The sequence below is a fragment of the Haliotis rubra genome, unplaced genomic scaffold, assembly GCF_003918875.1.
Source record: "Haliotis rubra isolate DU_JTF1 unplaced genomic scaffold, ASM391887v1 Scf61, whole genome shotgun sequence".
Taxonomy (NCBI): domain Eukaryota; kingdom Metazoa; phylum Mollusca; class Gastropoda; order Lepetellida; family Haliotidae; genus Haliotis; species Haliotis rubra.
In genome coordinates, this window is record NW_025767313.1 from 493,469 (window position 1) to 502,034 (window position 8,566).

An 8,566-nucleotide genomic window follows, 5' to 3' on the forward strand; every position below is an offset into this window, starting at 1 on the left:
GGGAACACCTGTCAGATGGACTTTCTTGAGGAGGAAGTGATTGTCACATCTCGGGAACACCTGTCAGATGGACTTGCTTGAGGAGGAAGTGATTGTCACATCTCGGGAACACCCGTGGAACAGTGATTATCGCGTTCCGATGCATCTGACAGGTGGTTCTGCTGAAGGATGAAATGATGATCATATAGATGGCGGACCATTCAAACAGCTTGGCTGAGGGATGCAGCAATTATCTTAACTCTGATGTATGGGATTGTTGCATGATATAGCTACATCACCCACTTATTATCTCTACTCATGGACTCGTGTCAGATTGCATAGATGGACCACAGTGTGTTAATAAATACCCAGTAGATCTGTTACATGACATGACCGAACCATTAGAGATAGACCCAACCGTTGTAAATTCCCCATAAAACAACCTTCAGCAAATCCGCTGCCGGAAGCCTTCTTTTAACATGTGTTCACTCCCCGCTAGCCTACACAGAGAACCACATTCAGTTCAGGACTATATATTCCAACGCTTTGATCACGCCATGTCATGATGTGTCGTTCAGAGCCGCATGTGTTTCCATGAGGTTCTAAGCTGACAGGACCAAGTTCAAGAATCAGTTGACAATGAAATAACAGTCAGATAGACGCAGAAGGGACAGACATTGTGAGATGAAGTAGTTGGCCGTTTGTTGTTATTGTTTATATTTATTTCAGAGTTGAGCCGTTTAAACATTAGATGAACATATGTGGTTATTGTTCCTTGTTTTGATGTGTCGAGTTTAAGTGTATAAATATTTTGTTTTTATGATTGGAAAATGATAGAAGGAATCCTAATAATCATCATTTGATCATTTGACATCAATAATAAACGAATGTCTCTGTTCTGAATCGAATGGTACGTTCGCATTTGGAACGTTACCAATACATACAATGGAGGATATTTGGCGTTTCTTGTAAAAAGAACATGTTCCCTGATTGAGTGACCTGACATGAATAGGTAAGAAAAGCCAAATATTTGTGATATAATTTCTAACTGATCGTAGTTTGTAAAGGTCAGTAAGACTATAAGTAGGTCCGGTGAAAGGTCTTTTATAATTGATATATACTTTCATATGTTAACACACAGCAATTAATGATTGAATTAATAATTGTTTTCCTTCACAAATCCTGACTGGAGGTATTATATGTACCACTGCCACCCATACACACCTCCTAGCAGATGTTACCCTCGGGGTCGGCATATGGGTGTGTATCACAGACACTTTAATTGACACCTGTAGGTACAATATCATAAACATACACTTAAAACGTGAAGGTTGATTGAAAGTGTACTAGTCCATAATAACACGATATGATAGACCTGCCCCACACTATTTCTCAAATATCTTCAAGATATCATACTTTGTTGTTTGACAGCATTAGATGCATGATAAATTCACTATCAAATATTCTCTGAACGTTTTGACAGGAGAATCTAAAAGATTATACCTGCCCTCCCCATCCCTGTTCTTGTGGAGGAGAACGTCCTGATAAGCCCCCCGCTAATTCCCGTTAGCTAATGTGCCAGCGCTAATAAAGTGCCATGACAGCCAGATTATCACAAGTTTAGATAAAACATTCTTTGAGGACATTATCGGTTCTGAATCACCCTAATGCCAGAGTTTTCAGTGAACTAGACTATTTATAAGCTTTTATCAAATGCTGGAGACTGGAGAAGCAGCCATTACACATTCTTCAACACCAGATTAACAGAAACACGGGCGAGTAGACTTGCTTGGCGTCTTACGTGCAACAAATCAATTTCAATTAGTATTGTCGCCTCTTGTATTCTGTTTCATCGATTCCTGTCAGATTGTGCACTTTTTGACTTGACCTGGTGACACCATGTCGCTCTATGTTTCCTGGGCTGCCAACTGACTGTGAAGGAGGACAGAAGCTGAGCCATACAGTGGCAACTCCGGACTGAACCATGACAACAAACACTTCTGTACTTTGGGTTCAAGTCGAACTAGCTTGAAGTTATGTGTAGGGGGAATCATACTGTTATTGCGACATCTGCTTCATTACCCCTAAAAGGAACACTGGTAAACTGTGATGTGTAATTGCTTAACGTACTCACCTATTACCAAATGGATCTTAACTGTTCTGTATATTTTGTTGTATTTATAAACATAAGTAATGTACTAGTGCTTACCCTTTAGCCAACACCTTTAAACCAGATAATGTTATGTTTTTAATTAAAAATGTGTGATCAGATTATTGGACTTCGAGTGAATGGCGGTGTAACGAATGTGAGTATTCAGATGGGGTTGGACAAATGCACACTTTCTGTTGGTGATACAGTTCTTGTTCTCAGGATGTGTTCTGGAGCGGTTGATATGTCCTATTACAAAAGGTACAGTTACAGGATACTGGTATTTAATACATGAGGTTAATTAACAGCAAATATAACATTGGAGATGCACAATAACCAGCACATCGTACCCGTGTAGAATCGAACTGATGAAATGCGTCGATGGTTTGCTGTTCGAGCCTCAAGGAGTTCCCATTTCAACATTTACAGAAGAATGTAACTTCTAATTTCCATGAGCTTCTAAATAGCTCAGATGAGAGTGTACATGTTTATAACTTGAATAAAAGTAAATATAAATGTTGAAATCGTTTGTAACCTGACCTATCGCGTTTAATTTATGTGATGTATTATAATTATTACGAGTTTCACAAGAATAACAAGTCTTTGGTAGTTCTGTTTAGAAGGTATTCGAGTCATGTCTGGTTTTGTTGGTTGTTGCAAGTATGTACATATGTCTGCATCAACAATGCAAATCTGTTATATATTTCAATAAATCATGCGCCATTCAATTTCAATATTTATGTTATATTTCACAATTAACATGTCTTCATACGTCCACTTCAATTCCCCACAGGATAAGGTGAAGTAACATCATGTTATATGTGCACATATCTCTTTGTACATGGGAAATACATTGTAGCCTGTTCAAGTTCAAGAAGTCTCGATAGCGTACGTTTTTTATTGCCATTCTTGGGCTGGGAGTTTTGTAAGAGGCTCTTGTTTAGAACATTAATATTTTATCTCCGAAAGACGAAAATATTTTGTTTTTTCATGACAGCGAGTGGACAGTTTGTGAAGCCTGGAGAAAATTATGTAGTTTTTAGCATTTACTGGCACGATATTCTTCTTTGTAAAGGCCAGGTGGTCAATAGTGCCATTTATGCCTTTTTGTGCATGGAATAGAAAATGAAATAGAAACCTGAAGGTTGGAACTTCGGTTTTGGTGAGACTGGAGAACGGCCAGCACAGACGAAGATTCGCATGACTTATGACTATGATTAAAGAGCGCAGCTTCCATTGATATTGGCATTCAGAGATGCATGTGTGAATGAGTGTTATATACTAAACATTTGGTTCTGTGTCGCTACCACATGTTCAGCAACATGGCCCTGATGACCCCGTGTATGCACAGGCCAGTTAGGAATATACACACATGCTGTCTGTATGCCGGTTTCTTGTTGCTACGCTCTGGACGGAAAGACACGGCTATAGAACTTGAGTCCACCCTGAACAGTAATCGTCTGGGACAAAACAAGGATCATAGGCTTGACTCCTACATTGAGCTTTACGTAGTAGATCCATATAGCAATTTCCGTTTCAAATGACATTTTGATTTTTTACAAGTAAAATACTTTACTCTTATATAAATACATCTGTATCGGTGTAGTATATGAATACTATGTTAACTATGTGTCAGGACATGAAAAATAGCAATATCTTAACAAAGATAAATGATTAATGTCGAAGAAAAATGTTAAGTTTTGAAAAAAAAGCATTCTCGAAACTTTAGTTTCCACGGCAAATGCAGTAATTGTGAGTGCTCACTTTCCCCTGTCGTTTTACGTTACACGAAAGCTGACACCCCGTGTACGGAACTAACCCTTTAAGCAAAAAGATTAGCTACCACCTAGGAGGTGTAAATTAGCTTAGTGATCTGGCAACACGACAGAGAACAATCAGCAAGCAGCGAGTCGTGAATCAGACAAATTCCCCACCCGATCTCCCATTATCACGACCTCTACGAATTCTCACCACATGAATGCGCCCCTCAGAACAGGCCTATTTAGCCACAAGGTGTTGGCTTAGGCCCTTAACTATTCACGCGAGCAAATCTAATTACAAGTAGATTAGGACCTACAGCGAGCATCATTACCGAGCCTGTGACCATTGGTGTGACCATTGTCCACAAGTGCCCGTAATGACCAGTTTGTCACCCACGTGAAGTAGGGGCGTGACCAAGGGTCATTTGTTGTCTGTGGGGGTGTTGGTCAATTCAATGGGACTTCAAGCTGGTGTGACTTCACAATTAGCTTAAGTTGGTTCGCACAGTCGATGTGTTATGCCAGGCCAAATGTTGAAATTCTTCCAAGAGTTAGCTTTACTTGGGTGACCAACAAGAATTCCGTATAATTTGCTGGGTGGATAATTGCTGACAGGTTTAGTTTTGTTAACGAGAACAGCCTACTAGGCTAATTTTGTTTGTTCATTTCATTTACTCCGCCAGCACGTGTTATGGTGTGTTGTGGTTTCAGCAACATGAGAACTAGGTGTGGAAATTGTGTAGTTACGTATACTGGCTAGGATTTAAATCGTGTACATCCTTAACCGACGGCTTTTGTCCAGAGCAGAATGCAAAATGTCCAGTGCAATGCAACACACGAAATGTATGTTCTCTCAATCGTGAAACACAATAATCTACAGTGACATGTATCACATAATTCCATATATTTAGAGTAGTTCTCTATAGCGATCAAAACGTTTCACTGTCATTCTGACGACCATGACTACACGCTCATAAAATAACCATCAGCGGATTGAAATAATCGAGTGTATGATTTGAACCGTTCTAATTTTGCAAGTATGATTTCCTTATTATTTATGAAAACCAATTCAATAAAAGAATCATAAATGATGAGGTTTCCAAGTATAGACCCGTGCTGACCACAGCATGTGTGTGCTAGATCCAGGCGACACGTGCTCCTGGCATGAACACGTTCAATGTTTTCCTATCGCGAATATAAGTTTTTTTCCGACAGTGTGTGCTCATTTATATGTAACCCAAACTTAATGGAAGAGAATTTCGTACCACTTACATTGTATAACATAAACTACAATATAAGAAGATAATGCTAGTATCTATAGGTGAATGTAAACACTCTCTAATATATATACGACTGTCATACTAGTCATAAGTGTATATAAACACACTATACCGTATATATGACTGTAATACTAGTCATAAGTGTATATAAACACACTCTACCGTATATATGACTGTCATACTAGTCATAAGTGTATATAAACACACTCTACCGTATATGTGACTGTCATACTAGTCATAAGTGTATATAAACACACTCTACCATATATATGACTGTCATACTAGTCATAAGTGTATATAAACACACTCTACCATATATATGACTGTCATGCTAGTCATAAGTGTATATAAACACTCTCTAATATATATATGACTGTCATACTAGTCATAAGTGTATATAAAACACACTCTACCGTATATATGACTGTCATACTAGTCATAAGTGTATATAAACACACTCTACCGTATATGTGACTGTCATACTAGTCATAAGTGTATATAAACACACTCTACCATATATATGACTGTCATACTAGTCATAAGTGTATATAAACACACTCTACCATATATATGACTGTCATACTAGTCATAAGTGTATATAAACACACTCTACCATATATATGACTGTCATACTAGTCATAAGTGTATATAAACACACTCTACCATATATATGACTGTCATGCTAGTCATAAGTGTATATAAACACACTCTACCATATATATCTGTCATACTAGTCATAAGTGTATGACTGTCATAAGTGTATATAGTACCATATATGACTGTAATACTAGTCATAAGTGTATATAAACACACTCTACCGTATATATGACTGTCATACTAGTCATAAGTGTATATAAACACACTCTACCATATATATGACTGTCATACTAGTCATAAGTGTATATAAACACACTCTACCATATATATGACTGTCATACTAGTCATAAGTGTATATAAACACTCTCTACCATATATATGACTGTCATGCTAGTCATAAGTGTATATAAACACACTCTACCGTATATATGACTGTCATACTAGTCATAAGTGTATATAAACACACTCTACCATATATATGACTGTCATGCTAGTCATAAGTGTATATAAACACACTCTACCGTATTATATGACTGTCATACTAGTCATAAGTGTATATAAACACACTCTACCATATATATGACTGTCATGCTAGTCATAAGTGTATATAAACACACTCTACCATATATATGACTGTCATACTAGTCATAAGTGTATATAAACACACTCTACCATATATATGACTGTCATACTAGTCATAAGTGTATATAAACACACTCTACCATATATATGACTGTCATACTAGTCATAAGTGTATATAAACACTTTCTACCGTATATATGACTGTCATGCTAGTCATAAGTGTATATAAACACACTTTACCATATATATGACTGTCATACTAGTCATAAGTGTATATAAACACTCTCTAATATATATACGACTGTCATGCTAGTCATAAGTGTATATAAACACACTCTACCATATATATGACTGTCATGCTAGTCGTAAGTGTATATAAACACACTCTACCATATATATGACTGTCATGCTAGTCATAAGTGTATATAAACACACTCTACATATGTACGATTTTCATACTGTCCATAAATATAATGACAAATTAGCGTAGCTTAGTTCTAACGTTTATATTTCCATCAACGTATATATATAAGTCATTTCTATTATTAAATAGGTAACGGTGATCGGAAAGAAAGTCACAATTCATGACAAGCTGGACTTCTTTGTACTTTTCAACCATATTGTGTTCTTACGACTTGCATACTTACTGTACATGTGTCCTTCAAATACTACTTTCTAAAGTAATTGTGGTCATTGTGTTTTCAAAACCATTGAAAGACCACTTTATTAACAAAACACGCTGTACTCGCTCTTACACTCAGTCAGGATCAGAAACCAAGTCTCATGTCTTCTTATATGTGACTTTCTTTCCTTCATTCTAAGTAACATGATATCCTAACAGAATGCATGTTTAATCATAAAAAGCAAAAGTGTACTCAACGACATGTTTGGTGCAGTTCTACCCTAGAAGCCAGACCCACTTTATCAAGGGAGGAACCAATACCTGATATCGTTAGGAGCCAGACGCAAAAGAAATTGTTTCCTCAGCCAATCAATTGTCATGTATTCTCTGGCTAGTCATAAGTGTATATAAACACACTCTACCGTATATATGACTGTAATACTAGTCATAAGTGTATATAAACACACTCTACCGTATATATGACTGTCATACTAGTCATAAGTGTATATAAACACACTCTACCGTATATGTGACTGTCATACTAGTCATAAGTGTATATAAACACACTCTACCGTATATATGACTGTCATACTAGTCATAAGTGTATATAAACACACTCTACCATATATATGACTGTCAAGCTAGTCATAAGTGTATATAAACACTCTCTAATATATATACGACTGTAATACTAGTCATAAGTGTATATAAACACACTCTACCATATATATGACTGTCATACTAGTCATAAGTGTATGACTGTCATACTAGTCATAAGTGTATATAAACACACACTACCATATATATGACTGTCATACTAGTCATAAGTGTATATAAACACTTTCTACCATATATATGACTGTCATACTAGTCAAAAGTGTATATAAACACACTTTACCGTATATATGACTGTCATGCTAGACATAAGTGTATATAAACACTCTCTACCATATATATGACTGTCATACTAGTCATAAGTGTATATAAACACACTCTACCATATATATGACTGTCATGCTAGTCATAAGTGTATATAAACACACTCTACCATATATATGACTGTCATGCTAGTCATAAGTGTATATAAACACACTCTCTACCATATATATGACTGTCATGCTAGTCATAAGTGTATATAAACACACTCTACCATATATATGACTGTCATGCTAGTCATAAGTGTATATAAACACACTCTACCATATATATGACTGTCATGCTAGTCGTAAGTGTATATAAACACACTCTACCATATATATGACTGTCATGCTAGTCATAAGTGTATATAAACACACTCTACATATGTACGATTTTCATACTGTCCATAAATATAATGACAAATTAGCGTAGCTTAGTTCTAACGTTTATATTTCCATCAACGTATATATATAAGTCATTTCTATTATTAAATAGGTAACGGTGATCGGAAAGAAAGTCACAATTCATGACAAGCTGGACTTCTTTGTACTTTTCAACCATATTGTGTTCTTACGACTTGCATACTTACTGTACATGTGTCCTTCAAATACTACTTTCTAAAGTAATTGTGGTCATTGTGTTTTCAAAACCATTGAAAGACCACTTTATTAACAAAACA